The sequence below is a fragment of the Mixophyes fleayi genome, chromosome 2, assembly GCF_038048845.1.
Source record: "Mixophyes fleayi isolate aMixFle1 chromosome 2, aMixFle1.hap1, whole genome shotgun sequence".
NCBI classification, from domain to species: Eukaryota; Metazoa; Chordata; class Amphibia; order Anura; family Limnodynastidae; genus Mixophyes; species Mixophyes fleayi.
In genome coordinates, this window is record NC_134403.1 from 238136506 (window position 1) to 238156218 (window position 19713).

Sequence of the window (19713 nt, forward strand, 5' to 3'; positions counted from 1 at the left end):
AGCGAATGAACAGGCACTAGACCAAAGCACAGGTGGGTTTAAATGGAGTGTTGAATTAATAAACCAGGTGTACACTCTTCTTCCTAATTGCGGAGCACACTGTACTCGTCTCAGTGCAGGCGCCCGCCATGTTCTTGGTGGGAGAGACAATCAGAGTCACAACACAGGTGTGTGAAAGCTCCGCGTGTGACGTGAGCCCGCCCATACGTGCTCAGCGAACCAATCGGAACGCAGAGGCCCCCATTTTGTGTTATAGACATTATACCAAAATGAGGGCTGCAATTTTCACCAGGCGTGAGTTGAGAGTTCTTGCAGAGGGTATGGACAATGTACCCTCTGGAAGGTATGTGTCCAACAAGGTGAAGGTGCGGGCCTATCAAAGGGTCCGCAGACACCTCCGCCTCCGATATAACATTCGGCCGAGCACCGTTCAGCTACAACGGCGGTGGAGCGATCTCCGGCGCCGCCAGCCCCAGCTTCTGGAGGAGCTCCGTAGGGAGATCAGAATAAGTGAGTTCTCTACTAATCGCAAAAAAAAAGTCAACATATATATATATTTGCTCTATGGCCCTGATTCATGAAGGATCCTTAACTTGAGAAACTTCTTATTTCAGTCTCCTGGACAAAACCATGTTACAATGCAAGGGGTGCAAATTAGTAATCTGTGTTGAGCATAAATTAAATACTGACTGTTTTTTCATTTAGCACACAGATACTTGATAGATTATTTGTACACGGAAGTTTAAAGTTGATAATTGTGTGCTACATGAAAAAACAGTCAGTATTTAATTTATGCTCAAAACAGATTACTAATTTGCACCCCTTGCATTGTAACATGGTTTTGTCCAGGAGACTGAAATAAGAAGTTTCTCAAGTTAAGGATCCTTCATGAATCAGACCCTATGTTTGTAAATATGTTCACCCTAAACACCTGACATGGCCTACATAACAATGTGCAAGCACACTATAAAGGTCATGCCCCTTCCAGTGCACCCAATAAGCTTTGGCTCCTGTGTCCTAAATTTGTGTGCTATCCATTTACTGCCCTAAATGTTTTTGTGTGACAATTTTTACCAATAAGTGTGGTTTAGGAAATCAGGCATTCTAAGTCTTGACCCGAGTGCTGTAACTTGCTAGTCTAACCTTAAAAACATTTTGGAGTGGAAAATGTGTTGTCATTATTGGGTCAAGATTTAAAAGGCACGTTTCAAAGACAAAACACCTTAGTGTTTAGACTGATTTTTGCAAGCTCCCATAAGATGCAAACAGATTAGATAGTGTGCTAGATATAGCTAATCAATCATTACTTAACTGCCTATTTAGACTCTTTTAGACTGTAAGGTACTCCCAACAAAGGGTGATTTCCAAAGTATACTCAACATTCAAAGATTTTGACCTCCATCCACTAATTCGGTGGTCCTGTAAAGAGAGAACTAATTGACCAGGGCCAAGGGAGTTTGCTGACTTAAAAGCACCTACATGAAAAAAACATACTACGGGCAAATGTGAACAAAACCTAATTAGGCGGCCAGTAGTATGTTTGGGGAGTGTGGTAGACAACACATGCAAATATGGAGCAAGCCTCCAAACTCCACACATATGAAACTATCATCAGGGAGTTGAACTCCTGACCCCAGTGCTGTGAGGCAGATGTGCTAACCACTAGACCACTGTGCTGGGCTGACAAGTCATGTGAAATGCTTTGTGTTCATCATGTTTACCTCCTTGCATTGTTAGTAGCAAATATTTATGCCTGCTGACAATGTAAAGTTGATTAAATATGTATGATCACCTGATTGTCAAAATACTATAATTTTTTTCAAATGGTGATTGTGTTAACATGTCCTTTTGTTTATATTTCCTTTTTTCAAACAGACCGGGCACGCTGGGAACGCCGCCAACGCCGCCGGGCATTCATCGAGGCGCAGGCAGCTGAGGAGGAGGAGCAGCAGCCAGTGGCGGTGGCAGTGCCACTGTCATCGGAGGAGGAGGAGGATGCGGTGCCAGTGGCAGTGGCAGTGTCGGAGGAGGAGGAGGAGGCGGTGCCAGTGGCAGTGGCAGTGGAGGAGGAGGAGGAGGAGGCGGTGCCAGTGACAGTGGCAGTGGAGGAGGAGGCGGTGCCAGTGGCAATGGCAGTGGAGGAGGAGGAGGAGGAGGAGGCGGTGCCAGTGACGGTGCCAGTGGCAGTGGAGGAGCAGGAGGAGGAAGAGGTGGTGGCAGTGCCGGTGCCAGTGGCAGTAGCGGTGGAGGAGGACGAGGAGCAGGCTGACCGGGAGCCCCAGGATTTTGCGGACTCCACATCGGCCAGCCAAGAGGCAGTGGAGTTGGAAGATTGTAAGTATTTGCGATAAGTGATGGACATAGTTATATAAGATTGACATGTGCATTATACTTGTACATAATCCCTGCTGTGACATATGTTGATTAAATGGTGCCTTAAATGCCACAGGTTGAACACTTATAATATCTGCCTATACATTTTAGGCGCATTAAACACTCAAACCACAGCCATAGCCATCTTAACACATGGGCACGCAGGGCATTGGGCAAAAAAATGTGGCCGCTAGCCTGGTCAACTCGTCAGTATATTAATGACTTGTTTATAAAATCTAATATACACCAAAATCGTTGGAATTCCTGTGAGTGATTGTATAGGTAGTGGCCCATGTAGTGCATAGACCTGGGGCCAATAATGCTGGATAAGACAACCCTGTACATGGCCCTCTCCCCGTGGCTCACCAGAATTTAGTACATTGATTCGAATGCCTTCTCAATGTCTAATGTGCGTGCAAATGGTTTTGTGGCCAGAGGCATAACTTTTGGAAGTAATGTAACAGTAAACATCTCTAGTAAATCCTGTCTGTTTGATGAAATATGTATCCATGTATGTAATGTTTAATTTCTGATTTCTTTCAGCACCCACTGAGGAAGCTGCCAATTGGGCTCCACCACCACCCACCGCAGCAGAACTTATGGCCCACATGGGTGAAATAGCGGACGACCTGGAAGGCCTCCACCTACATTTGGCAAACATTGTAGCCAACATTCGCTTCAAATTGGCGTACTGGGGTCATTTCAATGATAAATTTTTTGTATTTTTTTTTCTGATGTAAATAGTTCATAAACATTGTTGCGTTGTACAAATATATACGTTTATCAAAAAACAAACCTTGGTGTGTGTGTCTTTATTCATCTCATTACACAACATGTGGGTATAAATAATAGTCCGAAAAGAGTAATGAAGAAAGATGTTTTGCTTATAACATCATTTGTATAGCACAAAAGGATTTCTTTAGCTGCTTGCATGTTATCCAAAAGTAACATGTGCCCTCCACGAACAAGCCACCCCTATAAGAGGTATTGCATCTGTAGGCCCTGTGTGCAAGATAAAATCCAAAAATGTCAAACGCTCTAGCTAGTTACCAATTCCCCCAAATACATATGTCATTGTAGTGATAGTCCAAGGTTACATTCAAGTAACAGAGCAAAGCCAGTGACACATTGAAGAGAGCCTCGAAAGTGTACCCAGAAGTGGCGTCAGTGGTGTAAGGCAGAAGTGCAAGCGAGGCAAAGGACCATGGTACTGGAGTGTGGAGAGCGGCCTGTTTGGATACAGCTGAGTACATGACAACGTGTACGCCATGGATCCAGATGAAAGTCTATTTGCTGACAATGTTGCATTTACCTCCAAGGAAGCTGTCACCTACAACACCCCCCCCCCTCTTAGTCCATTTAGAATACTCAATGTCAGCATGCACCTAATACTGTGCATGTGAAGTATAGGCCGTGAGGCTTCTTGGATTTTCCCTCCAAATAAATATTTACTTTCAATACAGTATAAATCAGAGGGCATATTTTACAATATGGTTGAGCGTGTATAACAAATGCAAAATAAAAAAAGAAAGCATTGTGTCCCATTTCTTGTTAGGATAATGATTCCAGTCCACACATTAGTTATGGGTATGCTCAGTATTTGAACTCATGTCTGCTGTGTTGTGAGTCCAAAGTGCTAACCAGTGAGCTACCTGTGAGATTGGTATTTTGTAAGTAATTTGTGTGAATAATGTAGAGTAGTATTAAGTGTGAGGTGTCTGTGTAGCACGCATGCTGTATTGTTGGTGTTGTCTGTGTATTTTCATGTCTCAGGTTGGGGGTAGCTGTCCCCATTTGCATACAGTCATTCCTGAGTTGTAATCCAGACAGAAACCCTTCCTCTGTGTGGAGGTTGTATACACTCTTGTGTGTATCCTTTATGGAAGAGTATGCTATGCATTCATTTTGCTGAAAAGGCAAAGATGTATTCACACCCCATACATTTTAATACATTCGTTATTCATGTGTTTTTAATGTAGCCATGTGCATGCATTTTGCATACTATACGGCGACTTGAAATCGAAGAAATCCTAAACACAGATCGTGAGCAATGTGTTTTTTACAAGTGTGTATTAGGTTAATTAGTAGCAAAGGAAAAACAACCGTCCAGAGTGTTGCACATCATTGTTATTTGTCAGTGATTAATGAGTAGAGAGCTATGTCGTAAAAATAAGCCCCAGGCATTTATGTTGTGTTGTGTGTAAACAAACTGTTGGTCCCTCCCACAGTGGGCGTGAGGTTTGCATTGCTTGGCTTGTCGTCAATCAGTTGAGAGCCGTCGCTTATGCGTGTAGCATGTTTAAAGATCCGCAGGTGGGTGTGTTTTCTAACGTTTGCGCTGCTTATTTCCATCACTTAGACCACATGGGGGTGTGTTTTTGCTGTTTGAGGTGCTTATTTCGGTTTACGTCACTCAAAGTATGCAAGGCAGATGCGTATGCATTTGCGAACTTGATGAATTGGGCCCCAGGTGTGTAAGTATTAGTTTTGTGTAAAGTGTATTAATAGAATCTGGAGTGCACTTTGGTTTGAGGCAATTCTTAGACACTGTTAGTTTTCAAAGGATGGTAATTATACAGTAGTATGACTCATTAACCTTACTATTTAGCATTGAGTTAAGCTATGAGCCATATTTGAGTATGTTTGCCTATTGACGCTGGTTTATTGTTACTGTTATCTTGATCTTGAACTCACACACAGAGAAGGAGGAGGCATATAACTCGGCTCATGTGGCTACCAGATCTGTCATAGAAAGGGCGTTTGGAGTCCTAAAAGCGCGATTTTGCTGCTTTGACCAGTCTGGTGGTGCACTCATGTATGAGCCGAGGAAAGCTTGTAAGATCATCACTCTGTGTGTGGTGTTCCATAATATTGGCATCCGGAGTGGGGCTCCAGGGGTCATGGACGAGGTTGCTGGGGTGGACGAGGACGAGGACGAGGAGGAGGAGGAAGATCAGCAGTGCGTGGCTCCAACTTCAGGCAGTATGTGGTGGAGAGATATTTTTGAGGTAAAATAGTTATTTGTACTGTTTCATTTTAAACAACAATGCTCTCTTCAGTAATAATGACCAAGCTTTCTCAAAATATAAATCACTAATGTATGGACAGACCAAATGTGGATAGAAATATACATGTGCTAGTGAAATGTGTTACATGTGTCCTAATAGTTAAATCAATGACAACCTGTAAGTTAGTTTTAATTTGTGTGTTGGATGTCTCGTTAAATGCCTCAAAGTGTTTTTTGTGAAGTGCACCTTAATGTGTTTGATTTCAACTACTGGCTAATGTGCCTACATCAATGTCCTTGTGTTCAAATGTAGAGTACAGTTTGAACAGTCCAAACATTGCACATTTGCTGCTTGTATTAGCTATTTAACTAAAAGGCAGAATGGTCTAGTATGTAAATGTCCACTAGTGTAAAAGTGTTAATTGCAAAAAATTGTATTGAAATTTGAGCCTAACACTGGTCAGTCAGGCATGTGAGTTTTATATGTTATTGTGCAACACATGCAGTGTTGAGAAGTGCACATTTGAGACACTTTGTTTGTGTTTTTTATATATACAGGCTGTTTCATCCATCAGGCCTATTGTGCTGGACTCAGTGCCATAGCACTTTCCATTGGAGTTGGTGGATGTGGCCATGGTGAAGGCTGTTGACAAATGTAAGTATCTACTGTGTTTTCAGCACTAAAATGTAACTGTCAAGTATGTGTGCTGCATACAATAATGACGTTTGTAAGCATTAAATGTGTGGGTCTGCTAAGTCAACGTATGGCCATGTGCTATGTATGTTACTTATGGGTTTGGGGTTACTTTCCTGTCAAATAGAAACTTTGAAACCAAGATATAGCTCAAACACATAAGCCAGTATTAGAGAATACTGTGTAGAACCTTACCAAACCTTTGGAACATTACAATACAGTGGCCACCTTCTAGTGCACCAAGGCATAAACTAGGTACATAAATGCAAGTTAGTTGTGAGCTAATATTGGCTTAGTAAATGTTTGTTTCACATTCAACAGGGCACGTTGGTCTGGATTTTGGAGTTGTGCATTACATGTTTCCCTACATGTTGAAGTATTTCTCCAATGCTCCAAGCCTGCTTATGTATTTCTTCACTTTGGCCAGATTGTCAGCTCTTCACCCAAGGAACTTTGCCACACAGACCACTGACTTCTTTGCTATGTCTTAGCCCAAGTAGTGAAACAGTCCAAGCTCAGTGGCGCACGCAGGGGGGGTTTCTGAGTCTCCAGAACCCCCCCCCTGCGCTAACTAAGTGGCCGCTATAGCTGCACTGTCCTATACAGCAGCCGTGGCGCTGTCAAAGAAGCGTCCGCGGTGGTGCTGTAGTGTATACAGCACCGCCGCAGACGCTTCTTAGACAGCGCCGCGGCTGCTGTATAGGACAGCGCTGAAGAAACGGAGCTGCTGCGCATGCGCAGCAGCTCTCGCGGGGGGTGTTTTGTTTTTTTTGGGGTCGGGGGGAAATCTCCCCCCCCCCCGACAATCCTCCGTTCGCCCCTGAAGCTGGTTTGCGTTTTGGAGTTGTGCATTTTGTGTTTCCCTACATGTTGAAGTATTTCTCCAATGCTCCAAGCCTGTTTATGTATTTCTTAACTTTGGCCAGATTGTCAGCTCTTCATCCAAGGAACATTGACACACAGACCACTGACTTCTTTGCTATGTTTTTGGTTGCAAGTTTGGAATCATCTATGTAATAAATAAAACTTAGTCTGCAATAGTGTCACCAATCTGTCCCCAGGAAGTATTTGCTGATTACTATACTGCAGTACTTCCTCTTTGCATACACAACAATCCATACATAGTGCTTTTGTTACCATTGTGGAACATGTCTACTTGTACAATATATTGAATCAATGTGTGGTTCTTTTTTCCTTTTCCACAGACACACCGTAGCCTACAAACCCACTCTCTGCAGTGGATTTAAACTAATAGCCATTATGGTTAGTTAGGAGGTTTGTATGTGTGGTTGCTTGTTTACTAGGCAATTTGTAGTCTTTTCTGAGCTTGAAGGTCAACATGGTATGTGTACACAAACCTCTTAATTTTGAAATAGACTCAGTCAAAAAATGTCCCTTAAATGTTAGAAGAGTTGCCTCAAACACTACCAAGCTTTGGACCTTTTGCCAAACAGGGCCAAAATAGACTTCTGCCTCAATTGCCACTTTGTTAACAAGTGGGCCCACACCCAAATGGCAACCACAAAACCCACACAAAAAACAAGGTAAACGCGATTGTTTCAGACGCTAGTGGAGCATTTTTTGAAGGCTGTATCCACATTACCTGTAAAACAACTTTGGGACAGCAGATAGACCACTATCCACCCTTTTCAGTGTGTATTTACATTGTAAGCTATTTGTGATATGTAATATATCACCTATATTGTTCATTGGTCCAGCCATGCAATGTTCCATTCACGGCCCACACAGATACTCTGTAAAATCTGTGTGGCTTATCCAGAAGAATGGTCGGACATCTATGAGTGGACAGCTCGGTGCTCCATAAATGTTCGTATCAAAGAAAACGCCAATAAATTGCTACATAGATGGTACTATGTCCCCTCTAGGCTCCATATCATATATCCTCAAACAAGTCCAACATGCTGGAGGGACTGTGGCCACACTGGTACCTTCATGCACACTTGGTGGGACTGTCCCAAATTGCGCCCGTTCTGGACAGAGGTTCTCGCACTAGCAACAACTATACTCGATACTCCTATACCCTCCGATCCTAAGTACATATTACTGCCTCTACCTCTCCCAGACCTTCCAACACACACCCATAAGCTCTTCAGCATGTAATCAGTGCAGCTACTTGCCAAATAGCTGCCCACTGGAGGAACCCCGTTCCTCCAACGCTCCAAATGGTCTGTGGTCAGGTCTGGCACACCTATCAGATGGAATATATCAAAAGCGTGCTTAGGGGCTCCTCCGTGTCCTTCAACAAAACTTGGGGGGCTTCATATTGCAATCAACCGCTACTTCAATTCTAGTCATGTTCGGTTTGTTACTGGAAATCCCAGATTTAATTATCACCTTCTGCTAAAAACTTAAAAGCGTGAATTCCACCTCCCCTCCCTTAACCTTCCCAATCTGCTCTTTCCCTTCCCCCATTTTGCCCTATACCATCCCCTTACTCCCCCTTCTTTACCTTTTTCTTTTTATTTGTATAATTTAAAACAAAATAACATCTCTATGGTACCATGCTCATATGAAGCTGAATTCGCTTTGTAAAAGCACTGTGAGTGTGTTACACACACTGCTAAATTTGTTAAACTTGTTAAATTTATATGTGCATTTGTCATCTCACTAATGTACCTTTCAAGAGTTTTATATTCTGTAATGCTGTTCAAGATTAGATGTTATTAATAAAACATATTTAAAAAAATATATATATCTGTGCGGCTTTTCCAGTGTGGATAATGTAGAAAACTGAACATGTTAATGTGACAAAGTACCATGGTGATTTTGTAGTTGAACTAAGGCCCTGATAGAGAAATGACTTATAGACACAAGGTGGCTAAGCTCACAGTTGTCTAACTAGTACTATGGTTACAGTCATCCAACCTAAATAGGGCTTTAGAACAAACATTTGATTTGTACCGTTTCTGCACTTCTTGCTTTCTACGCTCGAAGGTTGAACTTTCATTTATTTTTCTGGTGATTTCCGCCCATTTTTGAGCGCGTTCATGCCCCATTATTGGTCGATCCTCAGTGTGGAAAAGCAAGATCGCTTGCTCAACAAGTACTTCTAGCTCCGCTTCAGTAAAATTTTGCCTCCGGCGGGTTGGCAGCCCTTGGGCCCGCTCCGAGCTGGGTCCTGCATCAGACATATTGCTCTAAAAAAGAAAAGGAGTGTGTTTATTGGCAAAGCAAACAGTCAGGTGCAAAGATTGCATTTGGCAGACTCCAACCTATGTATCAAGCATATGCCCCTTAATCTAAAAAGCCTTGTTGTTTCTATATATAACTAGGGGTGTGCACCGGGCACTTTTAGTGTTTTGGGTTTTGGGTTCTGATTAGCTTGAGGTTTTGGGTTCTGATTTGTTTTGCCAAAACACCTGACGAAAGGTTTTGGTTCTGATATCGGGTTTTGGGTTCTGATTAATTTTTTAAAAAGCATAAAAAGCACTAAAATCCTGTTTTTTGGTTGTTTTCCACTCCTACGCTATTATTAACCTCAATAACATTCAATAACAATCATTTCCACTAATTTCCAGTCTATTCTGAACACCTCACACCTCACAATATTCTTTTTAGTCCAAAACGTTGCACCGAGTTAGCTTTCTGGACTGCGTAGTGGAGTGGGTCCGGTACCAAATTGGTACCGGGGCCACAATACCTCCGCCTTCAAATGGTCTCAATTCCACTGCACAGCTGCCTGCTCCTACATCCTCTGCAGCATATACAGGGTGTAGTTCGAGCGTGTCAATGCCTCTTGTTTTTGACGATGACAGGTCATTTTCATTAATTTTGGATTTGGACCCAACACTGAATGTAGTTGATACGCATCTATCTAAACTGCGTAGTGGAGTGGCCCCAGTACCCAATTTGGTACCGGGGCCACAATATATCACCCTCAACTGGTCTGAATTCCACTGCACAGATAAAAACAAAGAACATAGTATTAAAAATGGCAGTTCCCCTTATTTGGAACTAAAGAAAAAAAGAACGTAGTAATAGAAATGGCAGTTCCTCTTTTATGGAACTATAAAAACAAAGAACATAGTAATAGAAATGGCAGTTCCCCTTTTTAGGAACTACAGAAAAAAAGAACGTAGTAATAGAAATGGCAGTTCCTCTTTTATGGAACTATAAAAACAAAGAACATAGTAATAGAAATGGCAGTTCCCCTTTTTTGGAACCATAAAAACAATGACCATAGTAATAGAACTGGCAGTTCCTATTTTTTGGAACTACACAAACAATGACCGTAGTAATAGAACTGGCAGTTCTAATTTTTTGGAACTACACAAACAATGACCGTAGTAATAGAACTGGCAGTTCCTATTTTTTTAGAACTACACAAACAATGACCGTAGTAATAGAACTGGCAGTTCCTATTTTTTTTGAACTACACAAACAATGACCGTAGTAATAGAACTGGCAGTTCCTATTTTTTGGAATTACACAAACAATGACCGTAGTAATAGAACTGGCAGTTCCTATTTTTTGGAACTACAGAAATAATGAACGTAGTAATATAACTGGCAGTTCCTATTTTTTGGAACTACACAAACAATGACCGTAGTAATAGAACTGTCAGTTCCTATTTTTTGGAACTACACAAACAATGACCGTAGTAATAGAACTGGTAGTTCCTATTTTTTGGAACTACACAAACAATGACCGTAGTAATAGAAATGGCAGTTCCTATTTTTTGGAACTACACAAACAATGACCGTAGTAATAGAACTGGCAGTTCCTATTTTATGGAACTACACAAAAAATGACCGCAATAATAGAACTGGCAGTTCCTATTTTTTGGAACTACAGAAATAATGAACGTAGTAATATAATTGGCAGTTCCTATTTTTTGGAACTACACAAACTATGACCGTAGTAATAGAACTGGCAGTTCCTATTTTTTTAGAACTACACAAACAATGACCGTAGTAATAGAACTGGCAGTTCCTATTTTTTTTGAACTACACAAACAATGACCGTAGTAATAGAACTGGCAGTTCCTATTTTTTGGAACTACAGAAATAATGAACGTAGTAATATAACTGGCAGTTCCTATTTTTTGGAACTACACAAACAATGACCATAGTAATAGAACTGGCAGTTACTATTTTATGGAACTACACAAACAATGACCGTAATAATAGAACTGGCAGTTCCTATTTTTTGGAACTACAGAAATAATGAACGTAATAATATAATTGGCAGTTCCTATTTTTTGGAACTACACAAACAATGACCGTAGTAATAGAACTGGCAGTTCCTATTTTTTGGAACTACACAAACAATGACCGTAGTAATAGAACTGGTAGTTCCTATTTTTTGGAACTACACAAACAATGACCGTACTAATAGAATTGGCAGTTCCCATTTTTTGGAACTACACAAACAATGACCGTAGTAATAGAACTGGCAGTTCCTATTTTTTGGAACTACAGAAATAATAAACGTAGTAATAGAAATGGCAGGTCCTCTATTTTGGGACTGCAAAAATATATTGTTCTATAATATTTTTTATACTTTTTCATTTATTTTTTTATATATTTTTTTTAAAACATTTTTTTATTTTTTTTGGAGATTTTTCTTTAATTTTTTTAAAGATTTTTGGCTAATTAACAAATTGATATGGACTTATCAGAAACAAATACAGGACAAAAGCACCACTGGACTCAGCAGCACAGACACTGGCCAAAGCACCACTGGAATCAGCAGGACAATGCACTGGAAAAAGTACTGCTGCACTCAGCAGGACAAAGCAGCACTACACTAAATAAATCAGCAGGACAGAGCACTGGACAAACTACTAATTCACTCAGCAGGACAAAGCACCACCTTTGTAAAGTTATCAGCAGGACAGAGCACATCAACTTCCCTCTTCAGTAACCACAGGAAGAATGAAGCTGGCAGCTGCGAGCGGGGCATTTATGAGATCCGAGTCTCGCGAGATTCGACGCGAGACTTGGATGTCATAGCCTCTGTTTGGATGCATTTGGCGGCCGGAAGTTCCCGAACAGTGCTCGGATCCCGTCGGATCCGCACTGTTCGGGTGGGCTCGGATTAGTGAAATCCGAGCCCGCTCATCTCTATATATAACCAACAGTCACTTAGCCAACTGTATTTTGAAATTAGTTGCCTAAAAAAACTAATTCAACATTCTGCTAATACTACCACTCTCCACTTTATATTTTATTACATTGTTTATCATGTTGGCAACACAGTTAACTCACCTATCTCCCATTCAAAATCCTGAGCAGGAACACAACAATGTGATTGGAAATGTAAGGCGATTGCAAAATAAAGCCACCACCAGGATTAAGAGTGTATACTATAATTTTTTTTTTGATTCATCCAAATAAGTGCATAGATACATTTGCAGTAATCTGACCATCAATGCTAGTATCTACTTGATAGTGTGTTTTGTAGGGAGAAACCCATTAGCAGAGTGTAGCACTAAATTGTATACTTTCCATGTACATTTTGAGGGCAAGGCCAATCTTTCTTTGTTGAAAGCAAAGTAACCAATATTTCATCCTAAAAAGCTGGCTCCATAATGTGAGACAAACATTTTTTCTCACTAAAAATATATCACATCAAATTGTACTTACTGTTTGTTTGATTGATAATAATCACCACAAAATGTCTCAACATCGATAATACGCTTGGCCTGCCCTGAAAAATAGCAAATGATCACGATTGACAGCTAAGTCCAAGTGGGTTTAAAAGCATAATTTGATTAATAAACCGGGTGCACACTCTATTCATAATTGCAGAGCACAGAGTACTCGACTCACCTGCGACGGCCGCCATGTTTTAGGATGGAGAAGCAACCATTACACACACAGGTGTCAGAAAGATCCGCGTGAGACGTGAGCGCGCCCATACGTGCTGAGAGAACCAATCACTGAGCAGAATACTTCCATTTTGATTGCTTGCGAAAATCAAAATGAGGGCAGCAATCTTTATCCGACGGGAGCTCTGGTGCCTTACTGAAGGCATGGCTAATGTGCCCTCAGGTAGGTACATTAGCAATGAACTTAAGCTGCGGCGTATCAAAGAGTTTGCAGACACCTTGCCTGCGATACACCAGCAACAGGACTGTGGTACAGCTCCAGAGGCGCTCGAGCGACCTCCGGCGCCGTCAGCGCCAGCTGCTGCATGAACTCCGTCAGGAGATTATAAGAAGTGAGTTCTCTATTAATCGGCAAAAACACGTGTACACATATATCTTTTCTATATGTTTGAACATATGTTCACCCTAATCACTTGATATGGCCTACATATCAATGTTCCAGCTCCTGTCTCCTACATTTGTCTGCTGACCTGTCACTCACCGGACCATGAGTGCCTCTGCGCTGGTGCGTGGTTCTCTAGCCTTCCTGCCGGCGTCTGTCCTGAGCCGCGGTCGTCCGCCATCTTGATGGACTGCGCATGTGCAGCACCCAAGAACTCTTATGACCTTTGTTTTTAATCTAATTGGAGGATCAGGCACCTCTCCCTATTTAAGGCACCTGTGCTCATTACCTCGTTGCCTAATCTTGAGTCTCATTCCCTGTGAGTCTCTGAAGGTGTCTCCTGTGTCCTGCTCGTGTTTTCAGTTCCCTGCTGATTGCCTGCTCTACTCATCGGTGGTTCCCATACCCGCTACTGACTCCTGTGTCCTGCTCGTGTCTTCAACTTCCTGCTGATTACCTGCTCTGCTCATCAGCGGTTCTCATACCCGCTACTGACTCTTGTATCCTGCTCGTGTCCTCAGCTATCTATTGGATTACCTGCTCTGCTCACCTGCGGTTCCCATACCCGCTTCAGCCGTTCAGCGCTCCTGCTGTGCCTGCATATCCTCGTGGACAAGCTTCTCTACTCATCAGCGGTATGCTTACTTGCTATTGACTTTCAACTGTTACCTTGCATATCCGCTTAGGACAAGCTTCCCTACTCAGCAGCGGTATCCATACCCTCTATAGACTATTAGCTATAACGCTGCATATCTGTTTGGAGCAAGTTCCTCTGTGCTCTCATTGTATTCATACAACTATTGACTCTATTCATTCCTCCACTTATCCTCACCTGGACAAGTCCTCATCTCCTCGCAGTGGTACAACTTGCTGCCCGCAGACCACTGACGCCTCCTCTACCTACCTGCACCTGCACAAGTCTTCTCATCACAGCAGTGGTACAACTTGCTGAACGCAGACCACTGACTTCCCGCTACCAACCTGCACCTGGACAAGTCTTCCCTTCACAGCAGTGGTACAACTTGCTGAACGCAGACCACTGACTCTCCCATTACCTTCCTTCACCTGCTCACGTCCACCCGGCTCTCCGTGGTTGAAACCTGTCTTCCACTATAGCTGCAAGTCGCTGACTAATCTACCAGTATAGCTGCAAGTCACTGACTCATCTACCAGTATAGCTGCAAGTCACTGACTATCATCAGTTCCATTGGCATCCTCTCTCCATCTGCTGTTATATACGTTCCACTATTCACTCTACTGCCAGAGGACTGCTGTGCAAACTCCGCCCCTCTGGTAAGCATAGTCACCTGGTGAATCCTGGTCAGAACTCCTAGTGCCCGTGACATGACCATTTAGTTGTCTGAATGTCTTTGGGAGAAATTTTTGAACATTAAGGGAGGTTGAATCAGGATTTCCAACTCTTGACCCCAGTGCTGTAACTTGCTGACCTAACCTTAAAAACAGATTGGAGTGGCAGATGTTTTGTTATTATTGACAAAACATTTAAAAGGCAGGTTTGAAAACCCAAACACCTTAGCGTTTTTTCCAATTATTTGAAGGTCTCATAAGGTGTAAGCAGATTACCTACTGTACTATATATAGCTAATCAATCATTAATTAACTGGCTATTTACAATGTGAGGTAGTCCCAACAAAGGCTGATTTCAAAAGTATACTCATCATCCAAACTATTTGATATCTCTCCACTAATTCAGTGGCCCTGTACAGAGAGAACTAATTCACATCATTACCAGCCACATGGGAGTTTGAAGACTTAAATTCCCTAACATTTACACACAGACAACTCGCAATTTGTTAAAAAAACCAAATTACCCGCCCAGTAGTATGTTTTGGGAGCGTTGTAGTCAACACATGCAACTATGGAGCAAACATGCAAACTCCACACAGAAAAGGCTATGGTCATGATTCGAACGCCTGACCCCAGTGCTTTGAGAGCAAAGTGCTAACCACTAGGCCACTGAGATATTCCATATCCCTGTACCAAAAACAAACATTTGTGACCGGTCATGTGAAATGCTTTGCGTGTATCATGTCTAGCTCATTACTTTTAAAGAAGCTAATATTTGTGTCTGCTGGCAATGAGAAGTTTTTTAAAAATGTCTGATCACATGATTATAGTACTACTATTGTTTTTTTATGCTGAATCTGTTAACAATACCCTGTTTATTTGTGCCTTGTTTACAACAGACCGGGCACAGTTTGAACACCGGCAAAAGCGTCCAGCACCACCAGCCGGTGGGGGAGGAGGAGGAGGAGGATGAGGAGGAGCAGCAGTGCCAGCCGGTGGTGGAGGAGGAGGACCAGCAGCGCCAGCCATTGGTGGTGCTGGTGGAGGAGGCTGACCAGGAGGAGGAGAGGTCGGAGGAGGCAGCGGCAGCCAGCCAGGAGGCAGAGCCCTTGGGAGATAGTAAGTATTTGCTCTAACTGCTGGACATATTTGGATAACATTGGGATGTCCATTATACTTGTAAACAATCCCTGCTGTCACACATGTTAATTAAATGGTGACATAAATGTCACAGATTTAAAACGTAACGGTCCTACAAATTTTAATTTCTTTAAACACTAAAACCACAGCCAGAGCCATCTTAACACATGGGCACGCAGGGCAAGGGCGACACAAACAGATGGGCCTGATAGCCTAGTCAACTTGTCAGTATGTTATTCTATTTTTTTGGAATCCAAATCTAAACCAAATTATTGTTAATTCCTGTGAGTGGTTGTGTAGGTAGTGCCCCACTGTAGTGCTTTGCCCTGGGGCATACAATGCTGTTAAGACCACCCTGTCCACACCCCTCTCCCCGGGCCACACCAGAATGTAGTACATCTATCAAAATGCTACACCAAAGCCTTATCAATGACTATTGTGTGGCCAAATGCATTTGTATCTAGAGGCCTAACATTTGAAAGTAATGTAACAGTACACATCTCTAGTAAGTCCTGTCTGTTTTACAAATTAGGTTTGGATGTATATTTATTTTTGTTTTTTTGGTTTCTTTCAGCACCCATGGAGGAAGCCCAAATGTGGTCTCCCCCACCACCAACTGTGGGTGAACTCATGGCCCACATGGGCCAATTTGTGGAGGAGCTGGAAGCCCTCCACAACCGCCAGGGCCAAATCATTGGCGATCTACGCTTTAAATTGGCCTACTGGGCCTCATTGTTCTAATGTTTTTGTTTTTTTGTTTTTTTATTGTAAATATTATTATTTTTTATGTAAATAGTTGTAAATCATTCCAAAACTTTAAATTTATATAAGTTGATAAAAAAGAAATCATTGGTGTGTGTGTCTTTATTCATCTAATTACCCAATATGTGGGTGTAAGGATAAAAGAGAAAGTATATAATAATCCGAAAAGAGTAACATTTAAATAAGATGGTTTGTTTAGAACACCATCATCATTTCGATAGCAGAAAAGGTTTTGATTAGCTCTTTGCATGTCATCCAAAAGGAACATGTGCCCTCCACCAACAAGCCACCCCTGTAAGAGGTATGGCATCTGTAGGCCCTGTGTGCAAGATAAATTCCCAAAGGTTAAATGCCCTAGCTAGTTTACAATTTTCCCAAATCATGAGTCGTTGTAGTGATAGTCCAAGGTTACGTTCAAGTATCAGAGCTAAGCCAGTCACACATTGAAGAGAACATCGAATCTGTACCCAGAAGTGGCGTCAGTGGTGTAAGGCAGAATGCAAGCGAAGCAAAGCTCCATGCAGGGCTCATTTAACAACATTTTGGGCCCACGGGCAAAGCAGTGCACCGGGGCCCCTATATATACATTTATATTTAAAAAAAAAAAAAGTGACTATATATATGGGCCCTGCAGCCCAGGGGGGCCCGTTGGAGGCAGCACAACAAAAAAAACCTGAAAAAAAAGAAAGAAAATACTTACCTTGCGGTCAGCTGGCGATCCGGCTCCCGCCATGATCTCCTCCTCCGTCTCGCTCCACAATGGATGTCGGGCGGGCGTGATGATGTCACGCCCGACCTGCACTGTGAGCGCCACATGGAGGAGGAGACCATGGAGGGAGCCGGATCGCCAGCTGACCGCAAGGTAAGTATTTTCTTTCTTTTTTTTCAGGTTTTTTTTTTTTGTGCTGCCTCCAACGGGCCCCCCTGAGCTGCAGGGTCCCCGGGCACCTGTCCATTGTGTCCAATGGGAAAGACAGCCCTGGCTCCATGGTACTGGACTGTTTTGACCGTTCTGTTTGGATAAAGCTGAGTACATCACATAACCTGTACGCCGTGGATCCAGATAAAAGTCGGTTTGCAGGCAATGTTGCATTTAACTCCAAGGAGGCTGTCCCTTACAACCCCCCCTTAGTCCATTCATAGTAATAAATGTCAGCATGCACATAATAATGTGCATGTGAACTGCGGGCCCTAAAGCTTTTCGAAAGTTCCCCCCAAAAAATGAGTTTATTACAATACAGGATAAATATGAGGGCATATTTTACAATGTGGTTGAGCATGTAGAACAAATCAAAAAATAAAACTATTGTGTCAAGTTCCTTCTTAGCTTAATGATTACAGTGCACAATGTGCACACAATGTGCACACAATTGTTATGGGTATGCTTGGTATTTGAACTCATGCCTGCTGTGTTATGAGCTCAAAGTGCTAACCACTGAGCTACCCGTGAGATTCCAATTTTGTCAGTAATTTGTGTGAATAATGAAGAGTACTATTAAGTGTCAGTTGCCTGTGTAGCACGCATGCTGTATTGGTGGTGTTCTTCCAGCTTTTTTCAAATATCAGGTTGTGATAGTGGGTAGCTTTCCCACTTTCCATAAAGGCAGTTATGAGTTCCAATCCAGACAGAAACCCTTTATCTGTGTGGAGGTTGTATACACTCTTGTGTGTGTGTGTGTGTGTATGCTTTATGGAAGAGTATGCTATGCATTCTCCTGAAAACCCAGATGGATTTATAGTACAACATACATTTTTATTGATTCATAGATTCATGCTTTTAATGTAGCCATGTCCATGCATTTTGCGTACTATATGGGGACTTGAAATCCAAAACACAGAAAGGCCTTCAGCAATGTGTCTTTTAGGTAAAAGTGTGTATTATGCTAATTAATAGCAAACGAGAAACATCAGTTCACAGTGTGCCACATCATTGTTATTTGCCAATGATTAATGAGTAAAGAGCTATCCCGTGAAAATAAGCCACAGGCATTGTTTTGTTATGTGTAAACAAACTGTTCGGACCTCCTACATTGGGCGTGACGTATACATTTCTTAGGTTCAAGTCAATTGCTTGTGATCCCTCGCTTGTGTTTCTACCTTGTTTAAAGATCCGCAGGTGGGTGTGTTTTTTTGAATTTGCGATTCTTATTTCCATTCCTTAAGTGTAGAAGACCACAAGTGGGTGTGTTTTTGGAGTTCGAGGTTCTTATTTATCTTGCGTAAGTGTCTGCGTCACTCAAAGTATGCAATGCAAATACGGATGTGTTTGCGTACCTTGATGAATCGGGCCCCTGGTTTGTGTTTATTTATTTCATACAATATCTGGACTAAGTTTTGTTTATACTCTGCTATTCTTGGATTCTGTTTTGTTTTGCCATGTTCCATCTGCAACCTCAAGGCTCCATTATTTTTACTACTAAGTGTTTGTCATACAATAAATCAGTTATTCTATTCTACTACTACTGACTCCATTTACTATCATTGCAAGCAACCAATTACCATATGAACAGGCAGAGCACTGGCTGAAAGAAGATAGCCGAAGGTGGGCTTCACCCAGAAGTGAAATGGTGGGAGACAATGAAATTATTTGTTATTTTCAATGTTAGAGAGCATATGTGAGACATTGTAGACAGGGAGAGCAGCAACACTAATAAAAGCTCATTAGGCAAATAGCAGCAGCTTCAATAGTAATTTTAAAAATGAAGATAGACCAAGGTGTACTGTCCTCAAAACTGAAAGCTCTTGTAGCAGATGATCCCATCATGATCCTATGGGGATATATCAACATTTTGATTTTGAAAATATAAATTTTTAATTTTTATTGAAACATTCTGCTGTGTACCATATGAAAGCCCATAAAAGAGGTTTAAAATTAAACCTTTCCCAACTCTCTCGCTCAATCAGGTGAGCTACAAATGCAATTTAAAAAAAACGTTAAAAGCAAATCTTTTGTTTAAAAAGTGCAACTTTAAAGGCATGTAACTTCAAAACCAGCGCATATATGTAAGATTTGGTGGTTTTCTTTACACCAATGACAGCATTTATTATACCAAATTTCATTACAATCTGAAACGGTCAGTTTGAAACCCTGTGTTGATGTGGAATGAACCACCTATCTCATCAGTTTACAATGTGTTTCTCTCCTGACCTCATTGGACCTTTGGAATAAAAAAAAAATCCTTCCTGTTCTATGC